This window comes from Diabrotica virgifera, chromosome 10 (genome assembly GCF_917563875.1).
Source record: "Diabrotica virgifera virgifera chromosome 10, PGI_DIABVI_V3a".
Classification (NCBI taxonomy): Eukaryota; Metazoa; Arthropoda; class Insecta; order Coleoptera; family Chrysomelidae; genus Diabrotica; species Diabrotica virgifera.
This window is the reverse complement of record NC_065452.1, coordinates 142771510-142789696: the sequence shown is the minus strand read 5'-3', so window position 1 is coordinate 142789696 and position 18187 is coordinate 142771510. Positions and strand designations below refer to the sequence as shown.

Sequence of the window (18187 nt, the reverse complement as noted above, 5' to 3'; positions counted from 1 at the left end):
CTTGTGCATATTTTGTTTTTCATACTTATTGCGAGCCATGCCGATATCTATTAACTCGCGCTAACCTCTCCTTGTTTGATTGTTTAAAACGTTCTAAACGTTTGGCATTCCTTGCCTCAGGTAGCTGTAGCTTCCTCCGTGGATTTGTTAGTTGTTGCTCTCGAATCCTGAGGGTCTTCTAACATTACAGCCACAAATTGGTTGCATTGCTCCTGTTTAGCTATATCATACTGATGACGACTAATAAGTCAGAAACACGTGTCTATGGTTGCATTCCATCTTGTGCATATTTTGTTTTTTATATATATATATATATATATATATATATATATATATATATATATATATATATATATATATATATATATATATATATATATATATATATATATATATATATATAAACTAGAAATGATCACAGCTGATTAGTAATTATCAATTTACAAATTATTGGGTTAACAGCTGAAATGGAAGACTCAGTGTACTCTTTTCTACGATTCCAATATTTCGTTAACAGTCGTTAACATCATCAGGGACGCTGAAATAATATTAAAGGTATAATAGTGAAACTGGGTATTAAAAAATAACTCACCAGTTTGAGATTTTAGTCAACGATGTTATAAATGTGTAAAAAAGCGGCATTAACAAAAAGAATTGCAGTGAATTGTTTATCTTTTTTATTGTTATATTTTTAATTTTTAATAACATTCACTGCAATTCTTTTTGTTAATGCCGCTTCTTTACACATTTATAACATCGTTGACTAAAATCTCAAACTGGTGAGTTATTTTTTAATACCCAGTTTCACTATTATACCTTTAATATTATTTCAGCGTCCCTGATGATGTTAACGACTGTTAACGAAATATTGGAATCGTAGAAAAGAGTACACTGAGTCTTCCATTTCAGCTGTTAACCCAATAATTTGTAAATTGATATATATATATATATATATATATATATAATATATATATATATATATATATATATATATATATATATATATATATATATATATATATATATATATATATATATATATATATATATATATATATATATATATATATATATATATATATCTATATATCTATATATATATATATATATATATATATATATATATATATATATATATATATATATATATATATATAACCGGTTCTATAGCGTTCTACGCCTTCCGGTACCCAATCGCCAAGCCTGTCGATCTAGCCAGTCATTTTCTTGAAGATTTCTTTCTGACATGGCTTTTGTAATTCCTTGTTTCCAGGAGGTCGATGAAAAATATAATTTTAATTAAAAGTTAAATAGGTAATTTACTTAATCTACGATTTTTTCTGTAATTTCGTCTGATTATTATTATTATGTAGGATTAAATACAGATTCTAGAAACACCTTGTAGTCCAATAAATGAACTGGAAATACGGTGATACCGTGTAATTTTCAGGATCAACTCCGAATTGCATAAAAAATTTGACGGCTTGTGACGTTGGATGCTTTTACTCGGGAGGTGACAGTTCTTGGGGGTGAAAAACCGCGCGTTTAAAATAAGTCCGGAGATGGATAAATTGACTAATTAAAGCAATTTTAGTTCTATAGAATTTTAACTTAGTTAACACTTTCGAGTTATTTACGATTGAAAATGTTTATTTTTCGACAAAAAAAATCACGTTTTCAGGCGATTTTCACAAATAACTCAAAAAGTAAGTATTTGATCGAAAAAAAATATTCTTAGCAAAAATGTAGCATAATATAAAAAATGAAAAAAATTGTGAACTCGTAGTCTATAGACCCAGCAAATGCAAAGTTGTAGCTCATAAAAAGTACGTTGTTATTCGTTAAATTCCAAATTAAATATTTCAACGTGAAATAACCAAGAAATGAAGCACTTTTCGGGAAAAACCAATTAAAACTTTTTTACTGAATAAAGCTTTATTTTTATGTTTTAAAAAAGTTTCTAGCATCAAAGAGGGTTATGCTCAAAATCAAATTGACTCCTTTTTTTGGTAAAAAATGGTGAAAATCTCCCCCTACTTAGCACCCCAAATGAAATTAATCGTTACCGCTTTACAAACAACTTACTTTACTTATGTATTTTTTACATGATTGAAAGGGCCTGAACGAGTCACTAATCACGAGTGTATGCAAAATATGAACAGCCATATTTGAACCAATTTTTGTCTAACAGAAAAACAAAATGAATCTATCATATTTATAAAAGCAAAACCTACCTACTTTTTACTCCTTGAGATTATTAGTATCCCTAATACTTTTTAAGTTATTTTGAAAAAAGGGCATTTTCCAATATTTTAGGAAAAATTTTTTACTATAAAACCAATGTTTTTCAAAACTAAGCACTCCCAACCGGTAAACCTTACATATCGTATAAACATTACACATATTATAAAGTAAATGGTAAAGCGGTAACGATTAATTTTATTTACGGTGCTAAATAGGGGGAGATTTCACGATTTTTTTTTACCAAAAAATGGAGCCAACTTTATTTTGAACGTAACTCGCTTAGTTTTAATGCTAGAGACTTTTATATAAAACAAAATTAAAGATTTTTTAAACACTTTAAAAAATTTTAAAAAAATTGTCCTCGAAAATTGCTTAATTTTCTGGTTATTTCAAGTTGAAAAATTCGATTTGGAATTTGACGAATAAGAACGTATTTTTAGTGAGCTAAAACTTTGCTTCTACTGGTTTTACAGACTTTCTGAACATACATACTTTTAATAGTTAAAAGCTACATTTTTGCTAAGAATATTTTTCGATAAAATTACTCGAAAAGTATTGACTTAGTTTAAAAATTATATAGAACAAAAGTTTTTTAGTTAGTCAGTTGATCCATTTTGGGACTTACTTTAAACGCGCGGTTTTTTTTACCCCCGAGAAGGGGTAACTGTAACTGTTACCCCCCAAGTAAAATCAACCAACGGTACAAGTTCAACTTTGAAGTAGACAGTAAGTAGAACCTAAAACCAGATTTTCATGCAGTTCGGAGTTGACTCTGAAAATTACACTCCAAAACGGTCGTTTACTGGGCTATTGTTGTTTATTTGTCCCGATCTACAACCCTAAATCCCAATTTGTTTTTGCTTATGTACCGATTAAAAACAAATCGGACCTGGCAACACTAGTGCCGATAGAAATTTTTGTACATAAAAACAATATTTTTTAAACATATTCAAAAGATCACCTAGTTTTGCTCCGAAATTTTTTTTTAGATTTTTTGGGTCGATTTTTAAACAAAACTGTCTGCTGTCATTTTTCTCATAAGTTGATAGTTTTCGAGTTATAAGCGATTAAAAATGACATCTAACAAATGACAATATACGCTCGAAAGCTCATTCTTCTTCTTGGTATGCCTATCCGTGACGAATGTTGGCGATCATTATGGCAATCTTCACTTTATCTGCAGCAACGCGGAAAAGCTGCACAGATGTTGTGTTGAACCAGGTTCTGAGGTTTTTTAACCAGGATGTTCTTCTTCTTTTTGGACCACGCTTTCCAAATATTTTTCCTTGGAAGATGGCTTGTAGTAGGGCATATCTGGATTCAATGTGTCCAAAGTATTCCAACTTTCAAGATTTGATGGTGGTTAGTACTTTTCGGTTCTTCCCCGTTCTTATAAGGACCTCCTAATTTGTGACCCGATCAGTCCATGGGATTTTAATAATTCTCCGATTGAGCCACATCTCAAATGCTTCCAATTTTCGGCACATATCTTCGTTCAAGGTCCATGATTCAACACCACAAAAAAGGAGAGAGAAGACGTAGCATCTCAGCATTCTTACTTTTATACCAAGAGAAAGGTTATGGCTCTTGAAAAAGGCCCCCATGCGGTTGAAGGTTGATCTAGCCTTTCCGATGCACACTCTTATCTCTTGGTTGTTGGTCCAATCTTTATTTATTATGGTGCCGAGGTAGTTGTAGTGCCTCACTCTTTCTACAGGGGTTTGGTTGATGTAGAGTTGACCTTTTGTTATCTTTTTCTTGCTAATGATCATAAGCTTTGTCTTCTTTACGTTTATATTGAGTCCATATTGTTGACTGTAATACGTGATTTTGTTCATGAGGACTTGTAGGTCTTCTAGGTTGTCCGCAAATATTATGGTATCATCTGCATACCTGATGTTATTTAGCCGGTACCCGTTTAGTAGAATACCTTTTTCAGTTTCGTACAAAGCTTCGATAAATATTCTTTCAGAGTAGAGATTGAAAATTAGGGAGGACAAAATGCAGCCTTGCCTTACTCCACGCATAATTTGCACATATTTGGTGTGTTCGCCCGTTCACTCTCAACTCTGAGGTTTGCACTCTGATTCCAGTAAAGGTTTCTAATTATTTTCAAATCTTGGTTGATAATTCCTGCTTCTTTTAATATTTGCATCATCTTGGCATGCTGTACTCGATCAAACGCTTTCTCGTAATCAACCAGACATTCGTATACGTCGCAATTGACGTCTCTGCATCTCTGGAATAAGGCTTGTATTTAAAGCAAAGCCTCTCTCGTACCAACAGCATTTAAGAACCCGAATTGGTTGGGCGAAATTTGACTTTCACATAGCTTGTAAATTCTCGTATAGATTACCTTTAGGAACAATTTTAGGAGATGACTCATCAGGCTTATCGTACGGTATTCTTCGCATTTTTTGGCTCCTGATTTTTTTGGTAGTGCAATAAACTCAGACTTCAGCCATTCTGTTGACATTTCTTCAGAGTTGTGTATGTCGTTGAATATCTTTGTGATTATTGCTATTGATTCGTTGTCCATTAGTTTGAGTAGTTCTGCTTGTATATTATCGGTACCTGCTGCTTTGCCATCCTTTAGCTGTATTATTGGATAATAAACTTCCTGCTGTAATATTCTTGGTTCATCATTTACTTCTACTCCTAACTCAAAGGTGTTATCTCTTTGGTCTTCAAATAGTTTTTCTAGATATTCTTTCCACGTTCTAATTTTACTCTGTTTGTCTAAGATGATGTTTCCGTCAGAATCAGTTAAATTTCCTTTTTGTCTCCGTCTTAGTCCACCTGTGAGTTCTTTAACTTGCCTATGTACATTAAGACGATCGTACTTTGACTGTAAAGTCTCAATTTCTTGGCATCTCTCCACTGCTTCTTTTCCTTTTACCTCTCTAATTTTCCTTCTTATTGATTATTGATTGTTTTATATTTGTCGGGGTCATTTTTGGCATTCCTTCTTTCGTCCATTAGTTTCAGAATCTCATCTGTCATCCATAATTTCTTCTTGGTTAATTTCTCTGCCTTTATATGCTCATATATATAAATTATTATTTTTGAAGTTGCCAAGTATCTACATTGAAGACATTCAATTTCAAGATTCTGATGAGTAATTGGGGCTTATTTTAATTTCAACCATTGTTTTTTAAATTGTTAATTATGCGTGTCCCCTCGATTTTTAAGTACCACTATATGGTGCGTCTTTTCGCACTTAGGTATATCTACATATTATACGTACCTGTGCGAAAAATGCCCAACAAAATATTTGACATTTATTAATATTTTATAATTTATTATTCATATATATTTTTTAATAATTTATTTATTTATTCAATTAATTATTGCCAATGTGCTAATTAAATACGTCAATCATATACTGCGACAAAGACGCACCATATAGTGCGACAGGCCGCTGCGGCACAGTAGTTTAAAAGTCGAGTGGACGCGCATAATTAGTCGGAATCTTGAAATTTAATGTTCAAACTTCAATTTAAGCACTTGGCAACCTCAAAAATAATAACTTACATAAATAGGTATGAGTTTTCAAACCTCGACAATGAGTATTTTCGGATTATTCAGATTTTAAATCGTCATCATCATCATTTGGCTCTACAACTATATGTGAGTCTTGGCCGCGTTTACTATTTCCCTCCATTGTTGTCGGTCCTGAGCAGCTATTTCCTATTGCTGTACTCCCATTTTACGTAGATCACTGGCTACTGCGTCCTTCCATCTCTTTCTTGGGCGACCAGCTGACCTTCTACCATCGGGCCTTTCCCAGAATGTGGCGTTCTGAAGTCTTTCGTCACTCGATCTTAGCACGTGACCCGCCCATCTTATTCGATTTGCTTTGATGTAGCGTACTATGTTTTCATCTCCATATATTGTCTGGAGTTCATCATTGTGTCTTCTTCTCCATTCTCCATTCTCCTGTTGTCTCTTCTCTGCAAGGCCCATAGATAATCCGCAGTATCTTTCTTTCAAGTACCAGTAATTTTGTTGTTTCCCGCTGGTTCAGAGTCCATGTCTCGCTTCCATACGATATTGTGGGACGAATTATTGTCTTATATACTCTTATTTTTGCCGGACTTGAGAGTATTTTTGATTTAAGTACGGTCATTAATGAGTAATATGCCCTGTTTCCTGCAATGATCCTGCCTGCCACGTCCTTTTCATATTGATTTTCAGATGTTATGATCGCTCCCAGGTACTTAAATTCTTTGACGACTGCAAAGTTGTATTCATTAATTGTTACGTTTTGTCTAACCCTTGGTCTTGGGTTCTTCGTAACCATCATGTACTTGGTCTTGTCCTCGTTGACCTTTAGACCAACTTCCTTGCCTCCGTTCTCGAATAGGGTGAAAACTTCTTTTGCATCTCTGGTGGATTGTGCAATTGTGTCCAAGTCATCCGCAAGGGCCAATAGTATTTTTGATCCTTGGGTGGCAAATCCGTTTGTCAGTTGTGGCTGAGCTTTCCTTACTGCATGTTCCAGGGGAAGTTATATAGCAGGGGGCGAGAGGATCTCCTTGTCTAAGCCCGGTGTCGATGAGGAATTCCTCCGACGTGGTGCTGCCAATTCTGATTCGTGCCGAAGCGTTCTCCGTGCTCACCTGTGCTAATCGTACCAGCTTTTCAGGCACTCCCATTTCTACCATAGTCTCCCACAATGCTTCTCTGCTAACAGAATCGTAAGCTTCTTTAAAGTCCACGAAGATTTGGTGTACATCGCGGTTGAATTCCCAGTTTTTTTCCAACACCTGGCGTAGGACGAAGATCTGGTCTATGGTCGACCTTCCCGGTCTGAATCCGCTTTGGTAGTCGCCTATTATTTGCTCTGCGTATGTAGTTATTCTTCTAGACAGTATTATGGATATAATTTTTTATGTTGTATTGATTAACGATATTCCTCTATAGTTCCGACATATTTGTTGGTCTCCCTTCTTGTGAATAGGTATTATATGGCTTTCATGCCAGTTTTTCGGTATTTCTTCCCTTTCTCAGACTTCTCTTATAAGATTTTTCTCCCCCTTTTTTTAGTAATTTCGCCTGTATGCCGTCTGAGCCTGGAACTTTATGGTATTTTTAGGGACGAAATTGCGGACTTTACTTTAGCTAGTGTGGGCCCTGGTATTCCAGGTTCGGCTAACTGGTATTGTCTTTTCGGCTAACTGGTACTGTCAGATTTTAAATCGCTTATATGTAACTCTATAATAATATAACTGTAACTATCAACTTCTGACAAAAATAACGAGATACCTTTTCTATTTAAAATGATCCAAAAAACCTAAAAATTATTTTCCGGGGCAAAAAAGATGAACTTTTGAATTTGTTTAAAAAAATTGTTTTAACTATTTCTGACCAAAAATTTCGCCCGGCACCCTTCTGATTTGTTTAAAGGGGACATTTTTTAACAAGAACCCGCAAAAAAAAATAGAATCATACATGTTTTCATACGGGGCCGGTCTCACAGCAGGAACTAAAAGGTGGTGTAATGTATGTAGACCACTAATATAAATCATCAAAAAGGGAAAGTAACTATGATGTCAATTTATGTTTTTTTTTATTATTTAATCTGATAAATTTTGATATCATAATGGATTTCATCACAAAAGACTGATCATCTTGCTGAATGTGTCATTAAAATAATATAAAATAAACAATATATAAATATATATAGGCGAAGCAAGAAAGCACTAAAATCGACCTTACCTCCGAAAAAAAAAACGACAAGACGGATCTTAATAATTATTTTTGCATTCGATTCGTGAATTCGCAAGGAAGCTTTGTGACCCCGAGCCATGATATAATACTGAAAAACTGCATACAAAAAATGCATCTCAAACAGACAATAAAAAAAATTTCAGAACTCGTCAATTATCGGGGAAATGAGTTTAAGTTTGTTACTCTGGGGTTTTTGGGGTCACTGAAAACTAATATGACGTCGTAAGTGATCTCCGGAGTACCTGGTGCCCAGGGTACCTACTGTTTACCTCGTCTTGTGAAGTTTTCGGCAAAAAAATATATTAAAACATTAGTCAAAAATTATTACTCGGGGGTTTTTGTGTCGCTGACGATGAATATGACATCGGAAGTAATCTACGGAATACCTGGTACTACCTACTGTTTACCTCGTTTTCTGGAGTTTTCGGCAAATTCATTAAAAAATTAGTCACAAATCATTAGTCACGAGAAAAACAATAGGTACCCTGGGCACCAGGTTTTCCTGAGATCACTTCCGATGTCATATTCGGCGTCAGCTACCCCAAAAACCCCCTGAGTAATGATTTTTGACTAACTTTTGAATGAATTTGCCGAAAACTCCAGAAGACGAGGTAAACAGTAGGTACCCTGGGCACCAGGATTTCCTGAGATCACTTCCGATGTTATATTCGTCGTTAGCGACTCCAAAAACCCCCGAGTAATGATTTTTGACTAGTTTTTTAATAAATTTTTTGTCGAAAACTCCACAAGACGAGGTAAACAGTAGGTACCCTGGGCACCAGGTACTCCGTAGATCACTTCCGATGTCATAATCGTCGTTAGTGATCCTAAAAACCCCCGAGTAATGATTTAGATGAACTCATGTTCCAACTCAATTTCGAGGGTTCGTGTATTTTGGCAAGGGAAACAAACCACTGTAAACGTGTTTTTATAGAAATGTGTTGTATAAAATCTAGCAATTCATGTATAAATAAAAAATCAGACATAGAGAAACTTAGCAGCATATATTGTTATCTCCTTGCTCAACACTAAAAACAAAAACATAAAAATACTTGTTTGCTTTACAAAACACACATGGATGTATAATAAGTTGCATACCCTTAAGACAGTTATGAATTTAAACACACCTTGTATGGGCCTCTGATGTTTTGAAAAGAACAACAATAATAATAGCCAACTAATTACTTTTTATTTGATACTTTTTAATTTGATTGTTTCTTCTTTCTGTTCTCTATGTGTCAGAGTTTTGACATACATTACCAATAGATCAACATGGCAGAATAATGATTGTACTTTTGATAATTAATTAAAATTTTTAAAATGTATTGTGTCCTTTGTCTTCTGTTTAATATTTGTGTTAATTTGAAATGTTGAGCATCATCAAGCTTCTTTTAATAATCTCAACGACTAGTAGGTTTACTAAAACAATGTAATATTTTAACCAATGCTTACATGTTTGTTTTATATTACAGAGTCTTGATAAAGGGATCAAACAACACCGAAAGCTAGACAAAAAGTCAAAAGAGTGTTTCTTCGATATCCTGGCCAAATTTTTGACTGCAACCCTAATAAACCACTTGTTTGTTGATATTGACAGTCACTAATATCCAGTAATTCTTGTATACAGGGTGTTTCATTAATAATTGTCCATATAGTAACTGGAAAAACCTTAGCACAAAATACGAAGATTTAACCTAAAACACTTAAATAAAATGTGGTTACTTACTGAGTTACAGGGTGTTTTATCTAAAAATTTAAACAATATTTTTGCTCAGCATTTTCAAACTATTCGATGTATCCATTTCATACTTGGCAGAAAGTATAGGTACTGTATAAACTACTGAATTATGTTAAACAAACGTTTCTGGCTATTACCAGAGGCGTACGACGGGGGATAGTCAATGGTTGACCCTTTCCAAATTCTACGCCACTGGTGAAATTGCTATTTTATTTCAATTTTTGGATTCTCCAATACTTTCTATGAAAATAATATATTCTTCATTCGTAACGATAAAGTCATTAGTTTTCGAGATCTTTAAAGTTATAAATGAAACGACACGGTTATTTTGATTAATGTATTGTGTCGCTTCATTTTTAATTTCAAATATCTCAAAAACTAATAATTTATCGTTACGAATGAAGAGTATATTATTTACATAAAATGTATTGCAAAATAAAAAAAATTACACTAAAATAGCAATTTCGTCAGTGGCGTAGAATTTGGCAAAGGTCAACCAGCCACTATCCCCTGTCGTACGCCTCTGGTAGTAGCTAGAAACGTTTATTTATCTTCATTTCGTAGGATGTACAGTACCTACCATTTCTGCCAAGTATGATAAGGATACGCCAAATAGTTTTAAAGTACTGGGTACCAATAATTTTTAAATTTTAATCATATGAATCATATTATCACAAATTAGTCAAAACAATTGTGCTGTTTTATATTTAATTTCAAATATCTCGAAAACTAATGATTTTATCGTTACCAATGATGAGTATATTATTTACGTAGAAAATATTGGAGAATCTAATAATGGCACTAAAATAGTAATTCCTCCAGTGGCGTAGAATTTGAGAAGGGTCAACCATTCACCATCCCCTGCCGTACGCCCCTGGTAGTAGCTAGAAACGTTTGTTTATCATAATTTAGTAGACTGTCTAATAGTCGCACTTTCTGCCTAGTATGAAAAGGATACGTGGAATAGTTTTAAAATGCTGAGCAAAAATAGTTTTTAAATTTTTAGATAAAACACCCTGTAACTCAGTAAGGAACCACATTTTATTTAAGAGTTTTAGGTTAAATCTTCGTATTTTGTGTTAAGGTTTCTCTAGTTACTGTATCGACAATTATTAATGAAACACCCTGTATATCTATATACAAGAATTTATTATAATATAATTTAATATAATTTATTACTATTTCTTTTATCTAATTCAATAGTTTATTGATATTTGTTCACTGCTGGTATTAAAACATAATCTTAATTTGCAATCAATTACTTACAACTGAATTTTACTTCCTACCTTTCTTTCTATTCTTTTATTTTCTACTCTACTTCTCCACCCCCTTTAACTTATATCTCAGTTCGAGGTACCTACATTGTTTTCTATTAATTAACATTTATTACTGTTTTAATATATGACTGCTAATTTATATTTTAGCTACAACTTTTTAAGTTTTTAAGCTTTCTGATTGGTCTTCCCTTACACGACCACTACTCCTTTCATTAGAACATCAAGTAGTACTAGCCTTAACAATTTAAGTTACAGCTGCACATCCACACATACATAATACTCATTCTACCCGTCTGTATCCAAACGTTGTCAATCTTGCACTAACACACACATTAATAAATAGAATTCTGTTAATAAATATAAATAAAATAATAAAAACAAATTCTTTAATAAGTAAAAATGTAAATCTTTAAAACCAATAAAACCTCCATAAAAATTTTTGTAAACAGTAAACATTTTAAAAAATTGTATATATGACATCCACTACTTTACTTCACAAACACAAGAATAGACACAGATTTGTTGGTTGTCTCTCAACAACTATCTCTTCACCCTCAAGAAATCCCAAATACTATAAACTTGTTTACCTTTGTAACATTCTCCGTCTTTTCCACCATATCCCGTTGGCATAACTTAAGCAGAAACGTCATGTTATGGAATAATGAGGTTATAGCTCCTTGTATCCGAATGTAAGTACGACACGTTATAATTGCATGATTGTTAACAGTATACATCTGCATGTGTTTGTAAGCTTGGGGACGTTTGTTACTGCCCCCCTTTTTACATGCATATGTATTTGTCTGCTGTTTTTAATATTTTATGTATGTTGTTCAACATTGGCTTGATCTTATGGATCTTTAGCATCTTTTATAACCAAACATTGTTCTAACTCTGGTTTTATTTGTAGCATTTAGTGACTTGTAACCGTTGACCTGATGATGCTCTGCAACCTATAGAGAGCGAAACCGGTCGTCGGAAGTACACAATTAAATGATTGAGAGTACGTCTGTCTTTTTCTTCATTTAGAATAATTAAAAATGTTGTCCGTAGAAACAATATTTTTATATATTCTAAAAGATAGTATTTTAATACAAATTTTCGAATAAAAAAATTAGCCTGGGTTTTTTTAAAAGCAAAGCTGCAATGCTTTTTAAATGCATTCATTTTTTTCGAATCCTGAGAAAACTAATAAGTATTTTTGAAAAATTTAAACGCTTAATGAAATATTACATTATTGCCGAGGGCCGAAAGTTCCTGAACATTTCTCAATGTTTATTTTAATAAGTCACAGGGGTGAAAAAAAAAGAGAAAATTTAATTTGTTTTTTAATTTCAAATATCTCATTCAAAAGAAACTGTTTGTTTATTCTAAGAGATTTTCGGCCCTCGGTAATAATATAATCTTTCATTCTCCGTTTAAATTTTTCAAAAATATTTTTTAGTTTTCTCAGGATTCGAAAAAAAAAAGGAATGCATTTAAAAAGTATTGGTCCGAAATTTTGCGCCTACGCTCTTCATCTCTTTTATGCGATTTTGTTGAAATCAACAGTATTAGTGTTCGTAGTGTTGAATGAAATGAATCTTTATCTTCTGCTTTTCTTAAAATCATCTATGTTTAACCCGGCTCAGGCGCGAATATTTTTCAGCCAGGGTATTTGCCGTCTACCAGGACCCTTATCTTTCGATTTTACCCTTCATAATCAGCTGCTGCAACAACTTACAACAACGTACTTAGCATTTCTAAGTATGTGCCCTTTCTCCTTGCTGTCTTTCTCCTTTTAATGATTTCTCACCATTTCGTTCGTAATATGATCGGTCCATGGTATTTTCAAAATTCTCCTAAAAAGCCACATCTCAAAAGCTTCCAGCTTTCTCATTAAGTCAGCATTAACAATCCAATAAACGAGAATAGAGTGGACATACCATTTTTATTATTATCCCGGTTTTTTATAGAGTTCTCTGCCTTCCGGTTCCCAGTTTCCAGCTTCGTTCGTCCGTCGTTGCGTTCGCCAGGGTGAAGGTTCCTTTTTGACATTACCTTCTGAATGCTACAGAGCTAGTATTGTTTCGGCCCTCCTCTCTTCTTTCCCTTGGCGTCAATTTTAAAATTTGTTCTGGCAGCCTGTCGTCCATTCTTTCTACATAACCATACCAGATCAGTTGCCTCCTTTGAATTTCGACGATGATGGTTAAACTTATTGATATAGCGTTTTACAATTAAGTATTTTCTATGGGAAATAAGCCACACTTTTACTAAAAAAAGAATTTATTAACGTTTCGTTGTCAAAATACAAAATACAATAGTATTTTGTATTTTGACAACGAAACCCGATTTGGGCTTCGAAACGTTGATAAATTCATTTTTTAGTAAAATTGTGGCTTATTTCCCATAGAAAATACTTAATTATAAAAATGCCACAAGGAAATAGCTTCAGAACAACATAACGTTTTACCATTCGATATCAAATTTGCAAATTGAATCTTTGGTTACTCAGAAATTTCCTTATCTTCATAAAGGCTGCTCTTGAATTTCTGAATTTCATTTTTTATGTGGATCCTTGTTATGGCTTAATATAATGGACCACGTTAAAAATTTCGTAATTTTACTGGGAACAAATGGTTCGCATGTACACCCACACCCAAATATGACAATTTATTATTAGTATTATCTGTTATTAACAGTCAAATGTCTTTGTCCAAATTCTTTAAAATGATACTTATAGTATTGTTGTGAAAAAAATTTCTTGGGCAGGGAAAAACATCCACCAAAAACATTAGCGTGTGCGCAGCGTACATACTGGGTATGGTATAGATAGGTCTCCGGCCCGGGAGACATTTTGAAAATTTCATTTTGGCCCGCGCTTAAAAGTATTTGCTCACCCCTGCTGTATACCATAGTTATGGCAACAATCTTTTATTGCTAAGGGGCCCCCACTGCCTTAAATCCGGCTTTGGTGGGAAAGGAAAGTTCTCAGGAAAATATTTGGACGGAGGCTATGGAATGGAAGGGGATAAAAAGACCAAATATAGAATTAGACAAGATGTATGGAAAGCAGAATATAGTGGGGATCATAAAATTACAAAGACTGAGATGGTTGGGACACATCTAAAGGACGCCAAACACGAGACTACCTAAATGAATACTTACGGGAGGAATAGGAGGAAAGAAGGAGAAAGCCGATAGCCAGATGGAAGAAGCATGTTAAAAAAGACAGAAGAACTTAAAATCCCCAATTGGAAAAATAAAGCAGTAAATATACAGTATGTCCCTGTAAGTTGTATCCATATGGAAAACTTTTTTATTATTAATTTTACGAAAAAAAGTTATTCTTTATAAAAAGCTCTGCATGGTCCAAAACCTAAGATTTAACCATCAAATATCAAATTTTTTGAATATTATACGAGGTATGTCAAAAAGTTTGAATTTCACTCAAGAGTAAAGTAGCTTTATTTTTCACAATATTGAAAATTGCCATTATGAAAAGTTGTTTGGAATTAAAAACTGTATTTTAGTATGCAATTACATCCTTCTAATTGAAAAATTTTTTTTTTGAAAAATTATGGATAACTAACATTATTTTCAGTTATTTTAATTCAGATAACTCTTTTATTATTAATTTTACGAAAAAAAGTGATTCTTAATAAAAAGTTCTGCATGGTCTAAAATCTAAATACAACCATCTTTTGTCAAATTTTATCAATTTTATATGAGGTATGTCAAAAAATATGAATTTTGCTCATGAGTAAAATACGTTTAATTTTCACAATATCGAAAATTGTTATTATGAAAAGTTATTTAGAATTAAAAACTATGTTTCAGTATGTAATTACATCCTTCTAATTGAAATATTCTGAACTACAAAGGTACTTTACTTTTGATCTAAATTGATCTTTTTTGACATACCTCGTATAAAATTGATAAAATTTGATATAAGATGGTTGAATTTTAAATTTTAGACCATCCAGAACTTTTTATTAAGAATCACTTTTTTTCCTAAAATTAATAATAAAAGAGTTATCGCAATTGAAATAACTGAAAAAATAATGATAGTTACCCATAATTTCTCAAAAAAAATTTTTTCAATTAGAAGGATGTAATTGCATATTAGAATATAGTTTTTAATTTCAAACCACTTTTCATAATAGCAATTTCCAATATTACGAAAAATAAAGCTACTTTACTCTTGAGTGAAATTCAAACTTTTTGACATACCTGGTATAATATTCAAAAAATTTTATATTTGATGGTTAAATCTTAGGTTTTGGACCATGCAGAGCTTTTTATAAAGAATAACTTTTTTTCGTAAAATTAATAATAAAAAAGTTTTCCATATGGATACAACTTACAGGGACATACTGTATAAGAATAGAAAAGAACAGTAAACTAAGCCATGGGTCTTCCAGGACTGAAGGGCTAAATGTAAACATACTTTTTTGTATAATATAAATATTTAGACACAAATATCTTTTAAAAAGCAAAAAGTCCAAATAACTATTATAAGATTATTGTGTATCAAAAAGTGTTAAAATATAATCTAACTTACAGATTATTTGGTAATTACAAATCCATCAAATGCTTCTTTATTTTTTACACTCACACTTAAACAATTTATGCACAAAACTAACCTATAAAATATAACAAAAATTCTAAAATAAATGAGGAAGTCATATCTACTAATCGAGTGACTTCCTGTTGGACATAAATAGGTACGCAACAGGTCGAAATAAATTTGTAATTAAATAAGTAGGTTAGTAGAACTGATTTGGAAGCAGGTGAAACTACCAGAAGAATGGAACGTAGGATAATTGTACCTATTTACACCAGGGAAATAAGGCAAAAATATACCATGTTCGGGACAATTGAGCAGCCAGGTTGCAAACGGGTTTTTTGGGTACTATATACCTAATTGGGTACTATAAAACAAGAATTGAACACGACAAAACGGTTATATACTCGTGAAAATGTGGCGAAAAAGACCGACACGAGAGTGGTGTTGCATTCATGATTTCAAAAGAAGCAACAAATGCCCTAATAGAATGGGAAGCTATCTCGGATAAAATAATAATGGCTAGATTCAAAGCGAGATATAAAAATCTAATAATTGTTAATGTATATGCACCAACAAATGAAAAAGAACAGGACATAAAAGATGAGTTTTACCAACAGCTACAGACGGCATACGATAAAATACAAAATAAATATAAAAAAGATATTGTGATGATAATCGGAGATATGAATGCCAAAATAGGAACGAATAATAGTGGAAGAGAAACTGTAATGGAAAAAGAAGGATTGGGACAAATTAATGAGAATGGTAACCTGTTTATAGATTTCTGCACCCAAAACAGTTTAGTCATAGGTGGAAGTATATTTCAACACAAACGCATATATAAAGTAACACGGACATCCCCCGATGGACAAACACACAATCAGATTGACCACATAACCATAGATAAGACATGGAGACACTCACTCTTAGGGTCCGACCACATGTTGATTAGAGCCAAAATCAAACTCAAACTAACCAGAAGTAAGAAAACGCCAATGGAACAACGAGAAAGATATAACGTTCAGTGGCTCAAAGACGGAAATGAAAGTACTGAAGAATATAAGACCAAGTTAAGAGAATTATATAATAAAACTTACAACACAGAAAATGCCACGATAGAAGAGCTGTGGGATAAATGCAAGTATGTATATACACAAGCAGCAAAAGAAACGATAGGAATACAAAAAAGAAGTAATAAACCATGGCTATCGAGAAGCACGTGGGCAAAAAATAAAAGAAAAGAAAATACTTAAATGTAAAATGCTAAAAAATGATCTAAGAGATAGGGAACAAATGAAGAGAGAATATACAGAGAAAGATAAAGAAGTTAAAAAAGTGCGAGAAACGACAAAAGACAATATAACGAAGAACTGTTAATAGAAGCAGAAACAGCAGCAAAAAACAACGACATGGGAACTCTATATAAAACGACGAAAAAACTAAGCTCTCGCGGAAAAATGAACGTTGAGCATGTAAAAGACAAAAACGGGAAAATATTGAAGAATGAAAAGGAAATAGTTGAGAGATGGATCGAACATTTTAGAGAAGTATATGCCAACAGAATAATAGAACACGAAATGGAAAATGAAGAAATAAAGGAAGAACTAAGCTTTACCGAATCGGAATTCACAAAAAAAAAGTAAGTAAAGCAATACAACAGCTGAAAAGAGGGAACGCAGCTGGAATAGATAACATTACCACAGAACTACTGAAAGCAGATAGGGAAACATCGGAAGAAATCCTGTATGTACTAATAAACAGAATATGGCAAGAGGAGAGAATACCTGATGATTGGAAAAAAGGTATAATTGTAAAGATACCCAAGAAGGGAGATCAAGCGAATTGCAACAATTGGAGAGCAATAACACTACTTTCTACAGTGAGTAAAGTCATGACAAGGATGATACTAGAAAGAATGGAAGAAACTATAGACCAGTTGTTAAGACCAAACCAAGCGGGCTTCAGAAGTAATAAAGCATGCACAGATCATATTAACACATTAAGAAACATTGTAGAACAAACAATAGAATGGCAAGGCAAAATCTATATAAATTTCATTGACTTTACACAAGCCTTTGACCGGATTAACAGAGAAAAAATGTGGGAAATATTAAAGAGATATGGAATTCCATTAAAATACATAAGAATTATCAAAATGTTCTATGAAAACTATACCGCACAAATCATGCACAATGGGAAACTCACAGAACCAATCAACATAGACAGTGGAGTCAGACAGGGGTGTATTCTATCTCCAACCATATTTTTGATCTTAATCGACTGGGTCATGAAGAAGGCAACGAAAAATAAAACAGGAATTAGATGGAATGCTTTCGGTCAGCTTGAAGATCTAGACTTTGCAGATGATATATCTGGTGTCCGAAAAAAGACAACATATGCAGAAAAAAAAACAGAAAGGTGGCAAAAGAAGCAAGGAAAATAGGACTAGAGATTAACACAAGAAAAACCAAACTTATGAAGATAAATACGGAAAGAGAAATGGGTATATTCATTGAAGGAGAAGAAGTAGAAAATGTACAGAAGTTTTGCTATCTGGGAAGCATAATTGACGCTAGCGGTGGAATAGAAGAGGAAATTAATGGAAGGATAACTAAAGCCCAAAATACGTTCCATATGCTGAAGAAA

General features: G+C 33.0%; 1 protein-coding gene across 7 annotated transcripts in view; it reads right to left on the bottom strand.

Moving 5' to 3' along the window:
- The window catches only part of LOC114334073 (calcium-dependent secretion activator), a 303401-nt gene that overhangs the window by 252914 nt on the left and 32300 nt on the right, over positions 1–18187 (bottom strand). The window contains exon 1 of one of the 7 annotated variants that reach the window (XM_050641430.1): positions 15536–15613. The exons of the other annotated variants lie outside the window; for them this stretch is intronic. The gene's annotated coding sequence lies outside the window, so the exon portion shown is untranslated. Of the gene's footprint in view, positions 1–15535; positions 15614–18187 lie in introns of those variants that run through there. 7 annotated transcript variants of the gene reach the window in all.